The sequence below is a fragment of the Peromyscus maniculatus genome, chromosome 1 (assembly GCF_049852395.1).
Source record: "Peromyscus maniculatus bairdii isolate BWxNUB_F1_BW_parent chromosome 1, HU_Pman_BW_mat_3.1, whole genome shotgun sequence".
Classification (NCBI taxonomy): domain Eukaryota; kingdom Metazoa; phylum Chordata; class Mammalia; order Rodentia; family Cricetidae; genus Peromyscus; species Peromyscus maniculatus.
Window position 1 is genome coordinate 140,576,566 of NC_134852.1, and position 19,313 is coordinate 140,595,878.

General features: G+C 48.3%; 1 long non-coding RNA gene across 1 annotated transcript in view; it reads right to left on the minus strand.

The window, feature by feature from the left end:
* LOC121826848 (uncharacterized) overlaps positions 1 to 17,632 on the minus strand; it is a 38,094-nt gene extending 20,462 nt beyond the window's left edge. Inside the window, exon 1 of the long non-coding RNA XR_006068992.2 lies at positions 17,538 to 17,632. This is a non-coding gene — a long non-coding RNA (uncharacterized LOC121826848). The remainder of the gene's footprint in view (positions 1 to 17,537) is intronic.
* Between the last annotated feature and the right edge of the window lie 1,681 nt (positions 17,633 to 19,313).

Below are 19,313 nucleotides of genomic sequence, written 5' to 3' on the forward strand. Positions count from 1 at the left end.
GCCTCCACATAACTGATGCACTTAACCACTGAACATCACTCACTCACTGACTGCTCAAGTCATACTTCTTTGTTCAAGCTCTGTGTAATCAAAGACCCAGAGGGCACTAGAGATACCAGGAGACCAGGCCCCTGGCCCTGGCAGATGTGCAGTGCAGTGGACCGTTGTAGAAGGTGGTTTCATCGCAAACCATGGTAAAGATTTCGACCCCCTACCTCAAATGTGGAGGACGTGGTAGAGAGTCAAGTCTCAATGCCTCTCATCCACCCTCCCATCGCCGGATGTGAGGCACGCCTCCTCGCAGCCTCCTGGGCAATTCCTCCTGTCCCCTCTGCCTGCTAGAACTCCTTCAACTCCAGCACTCTCGAAAGTTGCTAGCCCCATCCTTGGGCCAGAAAGCTGGAGTGACGCCATTTCTCACAACACTCCCTCTTCACTTGTTTGAAAGCACTATCTTTTCTCTAAAAAAGAATCCGATTAGGAACAAGTTCTTCACTCATGTGTCTCTGTCTCTGCATGCATATGCATACACACAGGCACGCACGCACGCACATGCATGCATTTTCTTTTGTTTTTTCAAAATGGGGCTTTGAGCTTGTTACATAGGATGACCTTAAACTTCTGATCCTCCTGCTTTTGCTTCACAAAACGCCAAGATTACAGGTGTGCACCGCCACGCCCAGCTTACACAGCACTGGGGCTAGAACCTAGGGCTTCAAGCACGCAGGAAAGGATTTTCCCACCAATCTACCAAACCAGCTCCCTCAATGCCTCATCGTGCTCTGAGAAGGCCAAGTCCCCGGATCTCCCCTGACCCACTGGCCTCCTCAAGTCTCCCTGCACTCTTTCTGTTTCTGCTCTTCTGGATGCACACCAAGGCTCCACAGTCCACTTCTTCCCTTGGCAGCAGGCATACCTCAGAGACAACAGGAGCTCCCACAGTTCATCTCGGTGGCCAGGCTTCCCCTGGGTGGGGGGCACTCACTAGGGAAGGTCACCATGGCTTTGTTAGAACAGAGATAACCCCGCTGAGGAGAGAGCACCCTAGCTACCTAATCAGTTGGTTTCCCAGGCCTTTCTCTGGGATTGTACATGCGTTTGTAAAAGAAAACAGCTGAGAGCCAAGGACACTACATTCCTTTCTTTATTTCCTTCTCCTTTTCTTCTTTTTATCCTAAAGATTAGGCCTGGGCATAGAGAATCTTTTTTTTTAATCAAATGGAAGTATCAAAGATTGTCAGAGTATGTAAAGTGGCCAAGGATGAACCAACCTCCCTGGCCCCAGGCTGCACTCTACACTGTAGCAGGGGCTCCTGGGATCTGCGTGGAAAGGGCTGCCAAAGTGAGCGTGGAGGGGAGCAGGGCAGGTCTCCGTGTGGGGCGTGGAGGATGGCAGGCAGGCGCTGCTGAGATGGCGGCAGTCAGCCCAGGCCCCGGTGGGGCGGCCCCTGCTAAGGAAACGCTTCAAGTCCTCCACTCTTCAAACCTGTAGCCAAGGCAAGAACATGACAACACACATGAACCCAGAAAGCACGGAGTCCACTCCCCTGCAGCACGTGCTCTGTAAACACCCAGATCTTAAAAAGCCCTCCCAGAGAAGAAAAGAGGAAGATCCTAACACAGCCCGTGTCTGTTTGGACACGGACACACACACACACACACACACACACACACACACACACACACACTAATGCGCACTGCTCTGTATTTCAGGTCATCTGTTATGACCTGCTTCTATTCCCAGCCCTTATTCTGGGGACACAGATGGAAGCTTGGGTTTAAAGAAGGAAACATCTGAGTCCCTGAGGTAGAGTCCTCCCCCTGCGGTCCTTTGTGGTGGTTAATTAACGTCTCTTCCCTATTGGTTGTACATTCCCTCAGGGTAGTGTCAGGTCTCGAACTCAAGGCAAAGCTCACTCAGTACCTGTGGCTCCTCCCAGCATTCCTCACCCCACCCCCTGACCTAACCCTCTCCCTCATAGGGCTGGGCTTCCGTGCCCCACCCCACCCCCATGCTCCTCCAGCAGGGTCCCTAGATAACTCAGTCATTTTGGCTATGCCAGTCTCTTGGTTGGTGGCTCCTCTCTTGCTCTCCATCCCCCGCTTCTCCTCTCATGGTCCAGGTTAGTCTGCTAGCTATGTTCAGCCTGGACTCTTCCTCTGCCTGCTTTCTCCTTTATCTACAATAAAAAATCCTCCATACTTTAGAAGTGAGTAGTCATGTCCTCTTCCTTTTATTTCATTTTTTCGTTCAGGTAGTGTGTAGATTTCCTGAGTCCTGGTACCCACAGAACCACACGCACAGGAGATGCTTAATAATTGGGGGTTGGTAGACTGACTATATGTCAGAATAGGTGATGGAGCAGTGGGGTTAGGGTGAGGGACACCCTTGGGGAAGTTTAGAGATCCTATGAGTTCTCTCAATGGGCTGTCAATCAAACGCACAGCCTTGGTTTCCCTCTCTCGAAAGTAATGATTGGCTTGGACCTAAGTCCCTGGCTTTCTTCTATCCTTCCTCATCTTGGGAGCACTTCCTGGCAGCTTCAGAGAAGAGCTTGGTTGGCTCCTAACTTTAACTGCAGCATTTCCTGCCAGGGGAGTTTTCATAGTTGCTACCCACAGCTCCTCAGGGCCAGCCCTGGGTGGTCCCCAAAGGCCTCAGGCGAACAGGACTGGGGTTTCAGAGGCCTGAATCCCAAGCCCTGGCAGATGGCATTCTGAAGGAGGAAGCGGGGCTGCAGTTTCCTGTCTCAGCATCTTTGTGGCCACTAGGCAGCGGAGCCAAGCCATCTCTCAGAATGAGCGGTCAGCCTATGCCACCCAACTTTGCACCCCTGGCTCTAAGATGTTTGAGAGAGGTGTACCACATAGAGAAACTCAGCAGCTTCCCAGGTGCCTGGGCAATCTCAGCACCACGGGCATTTCCAGCTTGCTGGCCCTTCAGCCCACATCCTCTCTTCTTCCCTCTCTTTGAGCAGTGCCATCCTGCTCTCCTTCTGAGGATGAGCTCTTAGCCACTCGGACACAGTCTGATGGGCTCATCATTCAGGACATACGCCTTCCCCTAGTCCAACCACAGATGCCTGAGCCCCCCAGGAGAGTACACATGCTCTCCCGGGCACCTGAGTTATGGGCAGAACCAAGGCAGTAGTGGATCTGCTCCCCTATTCTAGCAACCGCCCCCCTCCCCCGTTCTAGCAGCCACGCCCGTTCTAGCAGCCACCCCCCATTCTAGCAGCTGCCCCCTGTTCTAGCAGCTGCCCCCCCATTCTTGCAGCCGCGCCCCCTCCCCCACCCCTCACCCCTGTTCTAGCAGCAGCTCTGTGGCCACATTCCATGTGCTTCCACCAAGGGTCCTCTCTGGGCAGCCAAGCCTCCACGACTTTGCCCTGACCCCTCCCCCCTCTCCGATCCCTCCATCTGCTGCCACATTTTTTTTACTTCCTCTTCCATTGCACATGACTAATAAGCCCCAACTGACATGCCTACATCCTAGAGCAAAGGCAAGGTGATCACACAGCCAGCTGTCTTGAGCAAGCCCAGCCATACTCATGCCACAGCGGCAGGGTACAAAGATGGCAAAAAGGCCAGAGCTCCAGGCCTGACACCCCCTCCCGCACGGCCTTGGCCTGAGGACTCCGTGGCTCTGATCGTGTTTCCTCGTCTCGATAATGGCAATGTTTTCTCTCCTTGTGGCCCTGGGGTGTGTGTTGGTACAATGCACATAGGAGGCTTCTGTGTAGTCAGGAGTGGTTGGCGGGGGTTCCGTGTGTAGTCCTGATAGGAACCTTGTCCTTGCTCCCCACCCATTCATCCCAGGAGGCGTCTGAGAATCCCAACCAGCCTCCTGCTGATCAAACACACACCAGAGTCCTCTCAGTGCTTTTTGACTATGCAGAAACCTGGGGTGTCCGAGCCCAGCCTCCCAAAGCCCCTTTCAGGAAAAGGCTTCTTGAAATAAGAGGGGTTTGGGCTGCCAAGTTGAAACAGCACATAAACCTTAGAACCCACAGATTTGAGGGAATTCTAATCTTGGCCCAAACTGGCAGAAGGAGGGGTGTGGGGGAGGGGCGGATGAGTCAGAGATTCCACCCCTCCGAGGGGGCAGCCTAATATGGCGTTGGGGAGCCAAGAGAGACAACTTAGGTATGCTTGGATTTCCAGACTGGAGCCACGGCTCTGGCCAGGGACCAGCTGTGCACCCCCACACGCACGCGCGCGCGCGCACACACACACCTACCTCTCAGACACACAGAGCAGAGCTCAGGGTAGGGAATGAATCAAAACCGAGGCCCAGAGCAGCTCAGAAGAAGCCAGCTGACCTCCTTGAAACTTGACACAGGAGGTGACGGCTGGCTGCTGTCACCCAGAATGCACCGGGGCTCAGCCCCTTGTGGCCCTGGGTCTTTGGCCATAGTAAAGCCCCTGGCTGACTCTAAGGTCTCCAAAATGCAGCTGCTTCTGGATCTGTGATACAACACCCATGCTGTGACTAACAGAGGGAGGCCTCATCCCAAAGGACATCTCCCCATATGAATGCCAACACTAGGAGCGGGGAGCTTCCAGAGGTGAGATTTCAGCTCCTACCATAACTCTACGGGTTATGAAAACACAAGTCCAAGATGGCTCTTGAAGGAGTTGGTGAGAAGTTGGCTTAGTTTGGTCCTGGTTAGGCTCCTCACTAGCCATGTATGTGACTGGGGGCATCTGCTTTGCCCATCTGTAAACTGATGGAAGTGGAGATGCAGTCCTCATACCCAATGTTCCGAAGAATCATCTGGGAGTTTTGCTGAGCCCTGGCTCAACAGACTGGGGTTGGAGCCAAAGGATCTGCATTTCCAACAAGTCCCTAGGGTTAAATTAAGAGGGAGAAAGAGCGCTTTATCTTATCTCCACATCCCAAGTCCTCTAATTAGACCAACTTAGATCACACGCCCACTCTGGCCAATAGTTACACAGCCACCTTGTGGTAATTGACCAGGCCAAGGCCCTGGGCTCCATCCCTGGAGACAGGATTAATCAGCATCCCCAGAAACACATCAAACAGCAGTGGGACTGTTGGAATGAGTCAGGGGAGAGAATTATACTGGAGTGGTGAGCAGTAATTACCCATGGGGTGGGGCGGTGGCAGAGCCATCATGGAGCCCGACCAGGCTCTGGTCTCTGCAGCACACCTGACTATTTCTGTTTGGGCCCTCTGTTGAAGAGGTCAGGTCTTGATGGTGTTTGCTAAATGAAGGTTCCTGATGAGGGTGGGAGAACTCTAAAGAGACACCTTCCCCTTCAGTAGGGACAAGGCTTGACCATTACAGACGAAGGAATTGTATCCCAATCCTGACAGGAGAGTGGTAGCTCCCTCAACCCCCCTGAATGGTACTCCTGCAGAAAACATCAGAAACACTCTAGTCACCTGGGTGCCCCATGCACAAACCCATGCCCTGCAACAAATGTACAGAAAACTATAATTCAGTCTGGGACACAAAGACATATTATTTTTTTCTAAGAAAATGTGAACAAGCGTCTACCTTCCCCATAGAGAGCACCAACAGCAGGCCAAAGTATAATTCCCCTAAGGTCCACCTTGGCAAACCAACAAGTTTATTTGGCCTACATAAGAGCATAGGTAGGGGGTTAGTTCCAGGAGAAGGGGTGACCCCAAAGCGATAGCACCAGTAAGAAGCCTTACCCAGCATGGATGACAACTTTCCCGCAATGACGGAAGCTCCTCTTCAGCTAATCTACCATACCCTGTACACACTCCCCCCTCCCAGGACCATGGGATCCAGTACAGCTGGAGCAGAATTACATACAGCTGAGAGGAACATAGAAGAAGGAGTGGATGGAATCAATTGTGAGGCTCTGATGACCCTCCTCTGGCCTCTCTCCTATGAGGGACCATCAACAGGCCTCCTCTTGAGGGGCTTCTCTGCAGGACATTGCTCTCCAGCAATCTGATCCATGAAGCCTGCTTCTGACATCAGAGAGACTCCTGAATAATGACGATAATAAGACGATGATGTGGTTGGTGGTGGTGGTAATATGTCTCTCCCTTTGTCTGTGGGAATTTGGCACTCTCTTTTAAGTACCTGTTGGGATCAGAAGTTCAGGTTTGTAGTGATTTGCTCTAAACAGGTCAATGATTTGCTCTCCTTACACTGGCTCACCTAAGTCTACATACAGGCTGAGGAGATGAAGATCACAGAGATTTAGCATTTGGTCCACAGTCTGAGATGTAAAGCTTGGACCAGGAGGGGCTCTCGAGTTTAGGCCTCAATTGTATTCAAAGCTGATCAGAGTGTGCCACTTGAGCCTCAATTACTTGGAAATGGAATAATGTTAGACTTCAACCAGCGTGGAGGCTCTGTGCTCAAGATGTCTGAATTCACTGAAACAAGGCCATGTGACCCCGTGTAAGTCCTGTTCCCTCTCTGTGCTTCCGTTTTCTCATCAGCAAACATAAGTGGTTATCTCTCATAGGTGGCTGTGAATACTAAAATGTATAGGGCACTGGAATGCTTGCCAGCTGTCTGACAAGTACTGATAAATATTAGCCATGATTATTTGAGTCGGATGACATAGATGAAGTCCCTCCTATGGGTCACGAGCTAGCAGAGCAGTTGCACATCGACAACCTTGTCCTCCACGTGACCATAGTCTTGGAGAAGATAAGACTCAAAGGTAATCCACAATACACGCTATCACCGAGCTTTGCATGGAACGGGAACTCTGCCTGGAAGAGACCAGGAAAGACCTTGGAAGAGCCGGGTGGCTGACAAAGACCTTGACTCAGGAGGGTATCAGGAAGAGGAAACTAGATGGAGTGAACAGAAGGTATGGTATGAGCAGGCCTGCTTGTCCATGGGATGATGGCTTCAGGGCAAGAGGACCGTGCAGTTCTGAAGGGGAAGGAGAGGACAAGCCTGGGAAACTGGTTGTGTAGCGGGCCTTGATTTAGGCTTTGCCCCGAGGCAGCAAGAGGCAATGGGAGTTTTAAGCCAGAGAAAGGAATGGGACTGTAGGATTTAAACAAACAAACAAAAACAAACAAACAAGCCTGACACTGGTAACAGAATGGAAAGTGGGGCAGGGAGGAAGGGATGAGGCCAAGCCAATTGGGAAGCTGAGCTCAGGCAAGATCTGACCATGGAGATGGGAAAGATAGCCTGGGCTTAGGACATTTCGTAGGAGGATAGACAGGAAGTGGTGGCCAACTGAATGTTAAACAGAGAACAAAGCGGGTGGGTGATCAGTCTCCAGCATAGGAGGTTGGGTGGACATCTTGACAGGTTAGAAAGTTCCAGAAACAGGAGCTGTGTGAACGGAGTCGTTGGACAAATATCAAGAATAGTAACATTTTCTGCAGGCCACTGCTTCACACTTAGTACTTTTTATTTCTTTAAACAGAATGTGACGGGAGGACACAGGATCAACTTTCAGAAATTTCCCTGAGAATACCTCCATGAGGCTCCATGAGGAGCTCCATTTCCTGATCACTCCATCCAGATCATTACAAATACATCCCTAGGCTCACTCAGAGAACAAATAAGACACAGTCACAAATGCAAATCACTCCTCATGGAGGACTTCATTGCAAATGGTCGTCCTCCTTTATGTAACCCTGTCCTCATAAGGAAAAATATGAGAAAATACCAACCTTAACCATGGAATAAATAGAGGGGGTGATGGCTTTAAAATTAGGGGTTGGAAGAATGGCATACTGTGAAATCCCAAACCCCAGGCAGGGTCTAGGGAGCCACAAACCACACGGATTTGAACTTCAAGAGGAGATGATGTTTTGAAGGGCCTGGAAATAAAGAGTCCCAGGTTCAGCTGGGGAAGGACGAATTCTCATCCAAAACACATCTTTATGGCTGGGCTTTGGGGCCCGGAAAGTGTTCCTCATGGAAATGCTGAACAGTCTCTCCACGTCCTACACCAGTGCGGCTCTGAGAAAAATCAGACTTTCCCCTGCAACTAGGTCAACTGGATGGGTGGAAGGAGATTCCCTGAGAATTTTGAGATTTCTAGGACGTTAAAGAAAAAAAATTGCATTATTGACAGGGATGTCTTTTTGTTTTTAATGTATTTATCCTTTCACAATTTCATACAATATACAAGATTTACTTTGGCCCCCATTACCCTCTCTCATTCACTCCCCCCCATTACCCTCTCTCATTCACTCCCCCCCTTTACCCTCTCTCATTCACTCCCCCCCATTACCCTCTCTCATTCACTCCCCCCTTTACCCTCTCTCATTCACTCCCCCATTACCCTCTCTCATTCACCCCCATTACCCTCTCTCATTCACTCCCCCCCATTACCCTCTCTCATTCACTCCCCCCATTACCCTCTCTCATTCACTCCCCCATTACCCTCTCTCATTCACCCCCATTACCCTCTCTCATTCACTCCCCCCCATTACCCTCTCTTATTCACTCCCCCCCATTACCCTCTCTCATTCACTCCCCCCCATTACCCTCTCTCATTCACTCCCCCCTTTACCCTCTCTCATTCACTCCCCCATTACCCTCTCTCATTCACTCCCCCCATTACCTTCTCTCATTCACTCCCCCCATTACCCTCTCTCATTCACTTTCCCCCATTACCCTCTCTCATCCACCTCCTCCCTCACAGAGCCCTTTTGTCTTCCCACCAAGCCCCGCCCCTTTTATGTCATGTCTTTTGTTTGTTTTGTTTGGGGTCCACTGCATTGAACTTGTGGTCCACTTGAGCAAGGACAGTTTACCAGTGGCTGTGCCACTAAAGGCTATGAATGCCCCTCAGCCATCAACCATGAGCTGTCAGTATAGCTCCCTGAGGGGAAATAGAACCTGACAAGCCCCTCCCTATCCATAAAGAGATGTTGATGGACCCCGTATTGTGCAGATAGCCACTGCTGCTTTAAGTCCATGTGTACCACGGCCGTCCCAGCCAACCTGAGATTTCTGACTTTGCCTCTATCTGAAACCCAGTAAACTACTTGTGAGAAAGAAAAGGCAACCAGACAAAAATCACTTCTTGTCCAGAGGTGTCAATTTGTGAGCCCTATATCATCAAAGACCCTGGACCACTAAGCACCACTCAGGAGTCAATGGCTCAAGTGTCCACAAATGCCAGAAGACATTTCCAGGGGTGATGCTGGCTGGCTAGATGGGCACTGACCAGATGAGATGTTCTGTCCAGTCTGAAAGGAACAACATCTTACATACACCCAACAATTGTGGCTCTAAGGAAAAGTGAGCCAATGGCACCAGCATCGAAATTCCTAAAAGACTCATTGAAACATGCACAATCTCTTGAAATCCTCTAAATTTTAACATTGAGAACCAGTTCCAAAATATCTTAGACACAACACGGGCCAAACAAAGCACAGCACACTGGCGCCCTTCGAGATCTGGGCTCTGTTGCCTCCCAACATTATCAAGACAGAATTTCAACACGTCGGAGGAAGGAGAGAGAGGCCTTGCATCATGCAGAATTAGGGTGCAGCCAGCTCCCAGCCTAAGTCCCCATCTGCAGCTCTTCTACCCACCCACACCTATGTTTCTTGGTCTCAGCTCCTTGATCTGTGAGGAGAGGGGGAAGGGCAAGGTGAACATCAAGGACTTCAACCAGTATTCTACACCAGGGGTCAGTAGACCCATTCACTGAATAAGGTATTTTCTGCAAAGCAGAGAAGCCCTTCAGCTTTTGATGGCTCAAGAATTAGGGTAGGTGGATCCCTGGGTACAGTGTTCCAGATCTCTGGTGATGACTCTCCCTAAAATGATTGAAAGTAGACTAAGAAGATGAAGCCACACCATGTGAGGTACAGTGGCCATGTTTGTATGGGTATCAGACCTCAGCTGTATCTTTCATTCTTCTCTTCACAAGAGGCTCAGAAGGTAGGGACAATACCTTTGTCTACATTTGGAAAATGAGGAACTGGAGGCTCAGAAGGGCTAAGCCAGGCAGGCCAAACAAGAGAAACAAGGAAAACATGGAGAAATGCCAACTACTACTTCTTTACAGTTGAATCCTAAAACTGGTTATTTTCTGTTATTAACATTGGTTAGTATACTCAAGAGACTTCCAGTTTAAGATTGTCTTAGGTTACTAAGTAAGGTTACTAAGAGGGAGAGGGAGAGAAAGAAATCATGGAATAAATATAGAAGATAGTAGCTTTAAAAGGTCACTAGCAAATACTCATAGATCAGTCCCTAGCCCAGCAGTCACCAGAGAGGCTTTGCTGACACCTGATGAGAGCAGATACAGAAACCCACAGCCAAACATTAGGCAGAGAGAAAGAGACCCCAAATCAGAGATCTCCATTGGGTCCCTTCCCTTGGAGCTCATGAAAACCCTGCAGAAGAGGGGGAGGAAGGACTGTAAGAGCCAGAGAGCTCAAGAACACCAGGAGAACACAGCCCACAGAATCTACTAAACAGTACTCCTAGAGGCTCACAGTGACTGAAGAGACAATCACAGAGCCTGCATGGGTCTGAACTAGGTCCTCTGCAAGTATGTTATGGTTGTTAGCTTGGTGTTCTTATGGGTTTCCTAACAGTGGAAGTGGGGGCATCTCTGACTCTTTTGCCTGCTCTTGGGACCCTTTTCCTGCTACCGGTTTGCCTTGTCAAGCCTTGATATGAGGGTTTGTGCCTAGTCTTATTGGAACTTATGCTGTATTCAGCTGCTATCCCTGGGAGGCTTGCTCTTTTCTTAAGGGAAATAAAGGAACAGTAGATCTAGGAAAGAGGTGATGTGGGGGTGGCTGGGAGTAGTGGAGGGAGAGGAGGCTGCAGTTGGGATACATTGAAGAGTCACTAGCAAGAGCCTAGAAATAGGCTACGATAAACTGAGGCAGGTCTCTGTCAGGAAAAGCCACCCTTTCTGGGCAAGAAGCTCCCAGCTCCTATTGGAAGAATGGGGCTTACTATAGAGAATTGGTCAGAACCATCTCCAACCACTCAGGGGCAGCATGGGAAGCTCTGCATTCCAGTTAGGGTAACAAACTGCCTCATCCTGAACTTCATTTCTATTGGTTTGAAATTCTTCCACCACGTGGCACACTTCTCTTCTACAACTCAGTTTAAAAACAACTGAGTCACATGTGAAATGAATGAGGCTCTCTCTCCTCTCTGATATGGTCATCCACACACTGAAGGTGGGAAGGATGGAACCCTGTAGATATCTATTTGATGTCTGTGAGAGACAAGTCTGCTGGACCACCCTTCTGCCTGGGTGTCCTGGTAACAGGGAGGACATGGTAGATGTGTTCCTATTCCCTGTCCACTGAGAGAACTAGGGTCCCTTCCTCTAGTGTTTGTACTTGGGACACCCAGAACCACCTGGAGAGCTCCTGTCTGCTCCTAGCATATGCACTGTGTCCCAGAAATCTATATCCTTAAGCAAAATATTGAAGGGAGCTTAAATTTGGGCCATGGCGTCCTTCCCATGGTCCATAGTTGGCCATTTCTTTTATTGGGACAGGGTCTCATTCTGTAGGCCAGGCTGGCCTTGAACCCTCCATCTTCTTGCCTCAACTTAGAAAGTCCTGTGGTTGCAGATGTGTGGTACTACATCCAACCTATAAAGTCCTCTGTTATGTTTGTACATTTTCTTGTTTTGCTTTGCAGCCCTGGGGATAATCTATGTCCTGATCTACTCTGATTTCTTATTTACACACATCTATGTATCAGACTTGAATATTGTTTTGCCTCTTCCCAGGGATTTCTCAAGGTTACCCGAGAACAGCAATCTCAAAAGTTGCACCAAGGGTTGTGATCTTGCCCATATACTACGCTTGAGAAACTTGGGAACACAGGGCCCGAGTGTTTCACCGGGGTCATCTGGATGGTGGGGACTGAGATGGGTTTGAAGGGTAACTTCAAGACTTCATGGATGCTGAGCTTCCTGGCTATGGTACCGTCTCCTCTCAGCCTTAGTTGAACGTGAAGGGGCTCCTTGTGCCCCACACAGTGCATGTCTGACGAAGGAGGTAAATGTTGGCTTTGAAGCCAGCAGTCGCTCAAAAGCTACCCCACAGGCCTAGGACTACCCACAGCTCATGTGTTGGTCCATGAGGAAACCGAGTTTGTGTATCTTCAGCAGATAATATCTAGGACTAAATAAGGTAGCAGGACAAAAGGCAAGAGAGAAGCACTGTGCTAGCCCTGTGATGTTGTTCTGATAAGTTGTCATGAGTTGACTGAGCTCACTGAAAAGATGGCTCTGGAAGTGGGGTGCCTCCTGCATTTCAGATCCACACATGTGTCTCAAAGTGTCTTCCAAAGCCTCTTGTCTGGGGATGGGCTTCCCCTCTAACTCTGTGACAGGGAGGAGAAGAATATCAAAAGAGGCCCAAAGGAGGAAAAAAATTGGGTCTTTAATAACAGTTAAAGGTGGACCATTCCCAACAGGGGCTACTGTTTTTCATCCTGTGGTATAAAGGTACCTCCCATGGCTATGGGAAGCTGGAAGTTCAGCCATAGATACCCATCCGTGGAGAGAAAGCTCCATCGAGAAATCCAGTTGAATTTTGCTGAATGTTGTAAGTACTGGATTTGATGGTGTTGTCTCTATCTGTTGCTATTTGTTCTTTGACTTGGAGGATGCCTTGCCCAAGGGGACATACCACTCTGTTTGGGGGCTCTCTGCTGTGATCCCCAGCTGATTGCCTCAATGGGCTTTCTAAGTTGATTTCTGCAGAGGGTTTTAAGTCCCTGGTTTGATGATATCTTTCTATCTATCATCTATCAAACTACCTCTTGCTATTTATTTCTTCACTTCAGCTATATACTTAATAAACTCACCCACTCTAAACTGAAAGCATGGCTATTGTAGATTGTTTCTGAACTACGTAGAAAAAGAAAAACTGATCTGAGTACACTACACATTTTCATCATCACCAAATCACACATTGAAGCTCCAACTCCTAATGTGAAGATAGGCTTTGAAGATAGGGCTGTATTAAGGTTGAAAAGGGTCTGTAAAGGGTGGGACTTTATCTAAGTTACTTGTGGGGACCCACAGAGGCTCCCTAGTAAGGCCTTACTCAAGGTCAGAAAGTCTGAGCTTGCTTTGCCCAGCAGGGCTGCGTAATGGGATGATTTGGCCAAGGGCACAGTTACCAGGTGTTTTGAAGGGTCTGCACTTGTTGATACTTTATACCTCGACCTTGAAAGGGGGAGGTTGTTTGTTCCTCCCCTTGCTGATGTATACAAAGTCCATCATGGTTATTTAACTTGGGGCAACTGGGTATTGACCCAGGGCCCTCCTGAAGCTATCCTGTGTCTCTGTCTTTCTCATCATCTCCATCTATATTTCCATCTAATACTTCCTCATTCCTCACTCCTCCCTGCAAGAACCCTTTGACAGGTTGGAGCTGGCCTCCTACAGTTACTTTTCCTCTTGCTGTGATAAAATACCATGGCAAAAGCAACTTAGGTTAAAGGGTTTATTTGGTGCACAGTTCAAGGGTATAGCTGTAGGATTTTGAGGCAATTGGTCAAGTTGTGTCCACAGTTAGGAAGCAGAGAATGATGGATGTCCATGCTCAGCTAGCTTTCTCCCTTTTAAGCAATCTAGGACCCAGGCCTAGGGAATGGTTTCACCCATTTTAGGGTGGGCCTTCCTACCTTAACTAATCTAGTCAAGATAACCCCTTACAGGCATATCCAGAGATTTGTCTCCTAGGTGATTTTAGATTCTGTCAAATTGACACTATTAGACATCATAGGCTTTATCCAGTAGGATTGGTGTTGCTATAGGAAGAGACTCTCTCTCTCTCTCTCTCTCTCTCTCTCCCTCCCTCCCTCCCTCCCTATCTCTCCCCCCGCTCTCTCTCCTTAAATTTCTCACTCTCTCTGTTCCTCCCTCACTGCCTTTATGACTAAGCACCAAAAAAAGAACATGTGAGGACTCAGAAACTTGTGGCCATCTGTAAGCCAGGAGGAGAGCCCTCGCCAGATCCCACTGGGCTGCTCCCTGAACTTGGACTTGTAGCTCACAAAACTGTGTGAAAATAAGCTTCTATTACTTGAGCTTTACCTTCTGACGTATTTTTATCCTGGCAGTCAGGGCTAGAATGACAAGGACAAACCTAGAAGATGAGGGAGAAAGAAGAGACTTGGCAAGGGCCAGGCACCACCCAGAGGTCCCTCTGCCTAACACCCCCCTACTCCCATGCTCTCCTCCACCCTAAGGTATCCTATTCTCATTGTCTCCAGGATGCCTTTCCTCTCATGGAAACAGGCTGTGCCTATTGCTGGGACAGACCAAGACCCTTGGCTCTGCTAAGTAGCAAAGCACCTTCCTTGCTGGGGCCATATTAAACATATACGTAGGGCCCCCTTTGTCTCTGACTCAGAGGTCACTTCAGTTTTGCAAGCCCCATGCTATCTGTGTTCCTCTGAGGATCAGCCTGGCCCTCCAGATGCTTCCACGAGGCAGTATAAGGGGTGTAGGCAGCATGGGAAGGACACCTCTCCTTCCTTCTTATCTGCCTGAATGGGGAGAAGGGATGGTCAGAACTTGGACGTGGCTGACTGCTTGGGAGAAGGACTGAGATCCAAAATACTCAGGATAAATTAGACTCCAACATGTGGCAGGGTCAAAAAGGGGGAGATTGTGATACTCTCTGTTTATCTCAGACCCTCACATTCAACCCCCGCCTAAACAATGTGGTTTCTATAAAAAACGTGTGCTTGGTGTACAAAAGTGCTCTGAGCCAAAACCCCCTACTCCCCAAACCACTTTTCACATAGACTTCAGCCCACTTATCCCTAAAGAAATTCTAGAACCATCCATGCCTGCCCTGATCCTGTACCCACCATCCTTTCTCACTAGCTGCTCTGCTCTCCAAGCTCATCTGAACTCTCCTATTATGCTCCTGGGTCATGTTAAGGATCTTAAGTAACCTACACAGTGTGTCCACCATAAGAATCTTGAATGTTCTTATTGTTCTGAGAAGCTATAAAAGCCTGGTCCACAAGTGTGTGTGTGTGTGTGCACATGCTCACACAGACAACTGTAAATGTCCCTTCTCAGGCCTGGTCTACAAGAGTGTGTGTGCACATGCTCCCACAAACAACTGTAAATACCCCTTCTCAGGTTGTTCTCAGGGTCTTTCCCAGTCCACAGGTGCCCTGTAAATCAGGACAGGCCAACAATGCATGCCTTCACTATGCTCTCTGCATCCTCACCTTCTCCCTCGAGCCCACCCAGTCTTTGAAAAGAGTCTAAGTTTCCACCCTGGGGATCTCCACAGGGCTCAGTTTCCCTAGAGCGGCTGTGTGTACCCAGCTTCCTTTATGAGGGGTCACCCCTTCCTCTCCTATCTCCTGCACTTGACTAAATTTACCCACTGTCAGGTCAGTAAAATAAGAGCTAAGTGCTTGATTGGCTTTCAGCCTCATTTGGAAGACAAGGGATTGTTGAAACCAGATCTGAGCATTTTGATTATCAGTCTCCATCACCTGTACACATTTACAGCCAATGGAGGGTTTTCTGTGGATCTGTTTACACGGGGGAGTTGCGTGTGGATTTATGGGGCAAGTGACTCTTGGGTCATTTCAAGTCTTCAGCAACTGGAGCTTTGTGGATGCTTTTAACTGCAGTTGTTGAGAAGGGTGGGGGGGGGAGGATAAGAAAAGAAAAGACACTCCGAGTTACGTGTCCAGGTGAGCTGCAGTGGCTCCAATATACATCTATCCTAAGTGACCTTTGCCTTCCGAAGGGAAGACAACAAAAGACCTTTTAGCCATAGACATCTGAATGCACACAACAGTAGCACAGTGATGGAAACCTCAACTGGGCCAGCAAGACCACAAGAGGGCCATCTGCCTGCTAATTCAGACCAGTCAAGGAAGATGGTATTACACGACCAAGTGTGCCCTCAGTAGAGAGGCCTGGTTGACTTCTTGCCAAACAAGCATCCCTCACAGCTCAATGTCAACCTCTCGCCCTCTCTCCTTCTCCCAGAATGGTGCTATTTACTTAGCCTTGGGTTTGTGGATCTCTGTGGCAACCCTATTTGGAAGAACAATGGCATGTTGCTTACATGGCACTCCAGGGGTGAAATGGTATCAGGAGGGCTTGGTTGGACATACACATGGGCTGTCAACTACCTTCAAGGCACCTTAAAAACATTTGCTTGGCCAGAATCATGTTTAGTGCTGCTCATCTCTCTCTTTTTAGACTTTTTTTATGTGTATGTGTGTGTCCTGCATTTATATGTATACCATATGAGTGTTGATTCCCATGGAGACCAGAAGAGGGCATGGGGTCCCCTGGATCTGCAGTTAAAGACAGCTGTGAACCACATGATATGGGTGCTGGGAACCAAACCAGGGTTTTCTGCAAAAGCAGCAAGTGCTCTCAACTACGGAGCATCTCTTCAGCCCCAGCAGCTCCCTCTCTTTCAATTGGATGCCATTCTTGAAGCATCATCTAGCTTCAATAAACTGCTGCCTCAAAAGTCCTTGCCTACAGGCCACCTTCAGAGGCCCAGCATCTCACTAGCATATCCTATCTAAAGCAGGGGCCATCAAAGTATGCTTCACAAACAACAATGGATGGGTGGCAAGCATTGTCATCCTCAGCTCTGCAGGTCATCACTGTTCAACCATTCCAGTCAGCCATCATCTACCAAAGCTGCCCTAGACGTTATGTAAGTGAAGGGGTATGGCTGGGTCCCAATAATATAGTTATGAACACAGAAACTGGAATTTTATACAATTTTATATATCACCAAGTGTATCTTTTCATTCATTTTAAAATTGTTTCTCAGCTTACAGGAAATACAAAAGCAGGCAGGAGGTCCAACTGGGTCCAAGGACCTTATTTCCTCACTGTCTGATCTAAGCATGAATGAAGAAGCCCTCCTACTACCACATTCCCAGCCTCGTGGTTTGCTGTGGGTTATATGGGTCAGTTGAATTTGCCTTTCTTACTTGCAACTCTGGCTGCTCATGGGTGGGTGAGGGCAGCAACACATGAAATGTCTTCTGCATTTTGGGGTCAACCTAAAGGCAGCAAGAGGCACCAAAGGGCTGGGCTCCTGGGGAGAAGAGATCATGCCAGGAAAGAGGTTTCCTATTGCCTTCTCTACAGTGATGATGTATGCAGGGAAACAGCCTTTCCCGTAGGAAGAAGCAAGGCAAGTCCCAGTGCCATATGAAGGGGCTGCCCTGCGTCTGCACGAGCCTCCAGCCCAGCTGTCTGGAAGGCTGGGGATGGTGACAGAATGCTTGTCTAGCACGCAGGGGCCCTGGGGTATGTGGCCCAGTTCCCAGCACCATGTAAATCAGGTGTAGAGTTGCACACCTGTAATGCCAGCCCTCAGGAGATAGAGGCAGAAAGATCAGAAGTTCAATGTTACTCTTGGCTACCCAGGGGTGCAGGGCCAGCCTGGGATCTATGAGGCCCTGTATTTAAAAAGAAAAGGAACAAACAAACAAATAAAAACAAGATACTCCACTGTTAGCCAGGACCGGGGAGACTTCCCCATAGAGAGGACAGCTTATGCCAGCCTCTCCAAGCCCCGCCTCACATACCACAGTCCATCTGCATAGCGGAGTCAGCGTCTGCCCTGAAGAGTGTCAGGCTGCTTGATTCTTCAATGGAGAATTTCCCTTTGTCTTAGGTTCCCTGTTGATGTAACCAACCGTCTTATTAAATAAGAAACAGAGAAACAATGTAAAAGAGAAAGCCGAGAGGTCAGAGCTCAGAGCTAAAATCTCACCCTTCCTCCTGCTGTCCCAGCTTCGCGAAAGAGACCTACTTCCTGTCTGTTTTTTTTTTTATAGTATGTTGTTCTGCCTTCTCATTGGTTGTAAACCCAAACACATGACTGCCTCGTCACTGTCTGAATGTACAGCCCCCTAGGTCTTAAAGGCATATGTCTCCAATGCTGGCTATATCCCTGAACACACAGATATCTATGGGATTAAAGGCGTGTGCCACCACCGCCACACTCTTGCTATGGCTCTAATAGCTCTGACCCCCGGACAACTTTATTTATTAACATACAATCAAAATAATATTTCAGTACAATTAGATTACCACCACAGTTCCCCTTTGGGCTGGCTGATCACAACACAACCCCTGGAACTAGTCTTGCTCTGGAGAAAACATCAAAAAATGCAGCTCCCACCTGGTTTAGCTTTTGGACCATAGTACACAATCTATTCACCAGCTTGGTCTGTTCCATCCTCAAAATGGATAATGGTCCTTTAAAAACCTGATGGAGCCGTAGAGTTAATGCTTGTTTACATGGTGAGCACAGCAGATTGACTGCTGTGCAAACATCATGGTTGCTTGAGATTTTGATCATTATTGTCAGTGACTTAAAGCACAATGAATGGTTTTGTTTGTTTTAGAAGAGCCCACCTGGTAGTTCACTAGGTAAAGACCCCAAGCCTGATGATTGAGTGTGACCCTGTAATCTATGTGAAGATGGAAAAACAGAATTATCTCTATGAAGTTGTCCCTTGACCTTCACAAGTGTGTCATGGCATGTGCATGCCCATACACACATTAAAAAGTAAAAAATACATTTTTAAAAAGAGGCATGGGAGAGAGCATGATCCTGGGCATATTCACAACCAACTAGCAGTAATACTGGCATATATATATGTGTGTGTGTGTGTGTGTGTATGCTTATTTTATCTTTATATTTATTTATCTCAATAACTGCAAAGAGAAAAAGAGAACAATTGAATGCCATATAACAGGGACAGTTTGGTTCATCCCACATAAAAATCTCATTTAACCCAAATTTCATTTGACATGGAGATCATTTATTACCCCATTTAGAGATCAAGAAAACATTAACATTCTTTTTTATTTGGCTTGGTGTTTTTAACTTTTTATTACTTGTGTGTGTGTGTGTGTGTGTGTGTGTGTGTGTGTGTGTACAAGTGCTACACTTGTGGAGGTCAGAGAACAACTTGAAGGTCAGCTCTCTCCTTTAACCATTCGGGTCCTGGGGATTGAACTTGGGTTGTCGGGCTTGGTGGCAAGTGCCTCTACCCACTAAACCGTCCTGCCAACCTTGAGTTTGTTTTGTTTTGTTTTGTTGTTGAGATAGGGTCTCTCTCTGTGGGGGTTGGCTGACCTCAAACTTGAGATAGTCCCACCTCAGCCTCCTCCATGCTGGGATCACAGCACCACACCACCATTCTAAGCTCCTCCTTTATTCTTGGTTTATCAGATGATGTGTTCTGTCTTTTTCCAAGTACATAACGCTGCAGATTTGACTTGCAATGGATATAGGCGAAATTCACTGACCCTCAAGAAAAGGATTACAGGAGGACCCAGAACCTGAACAG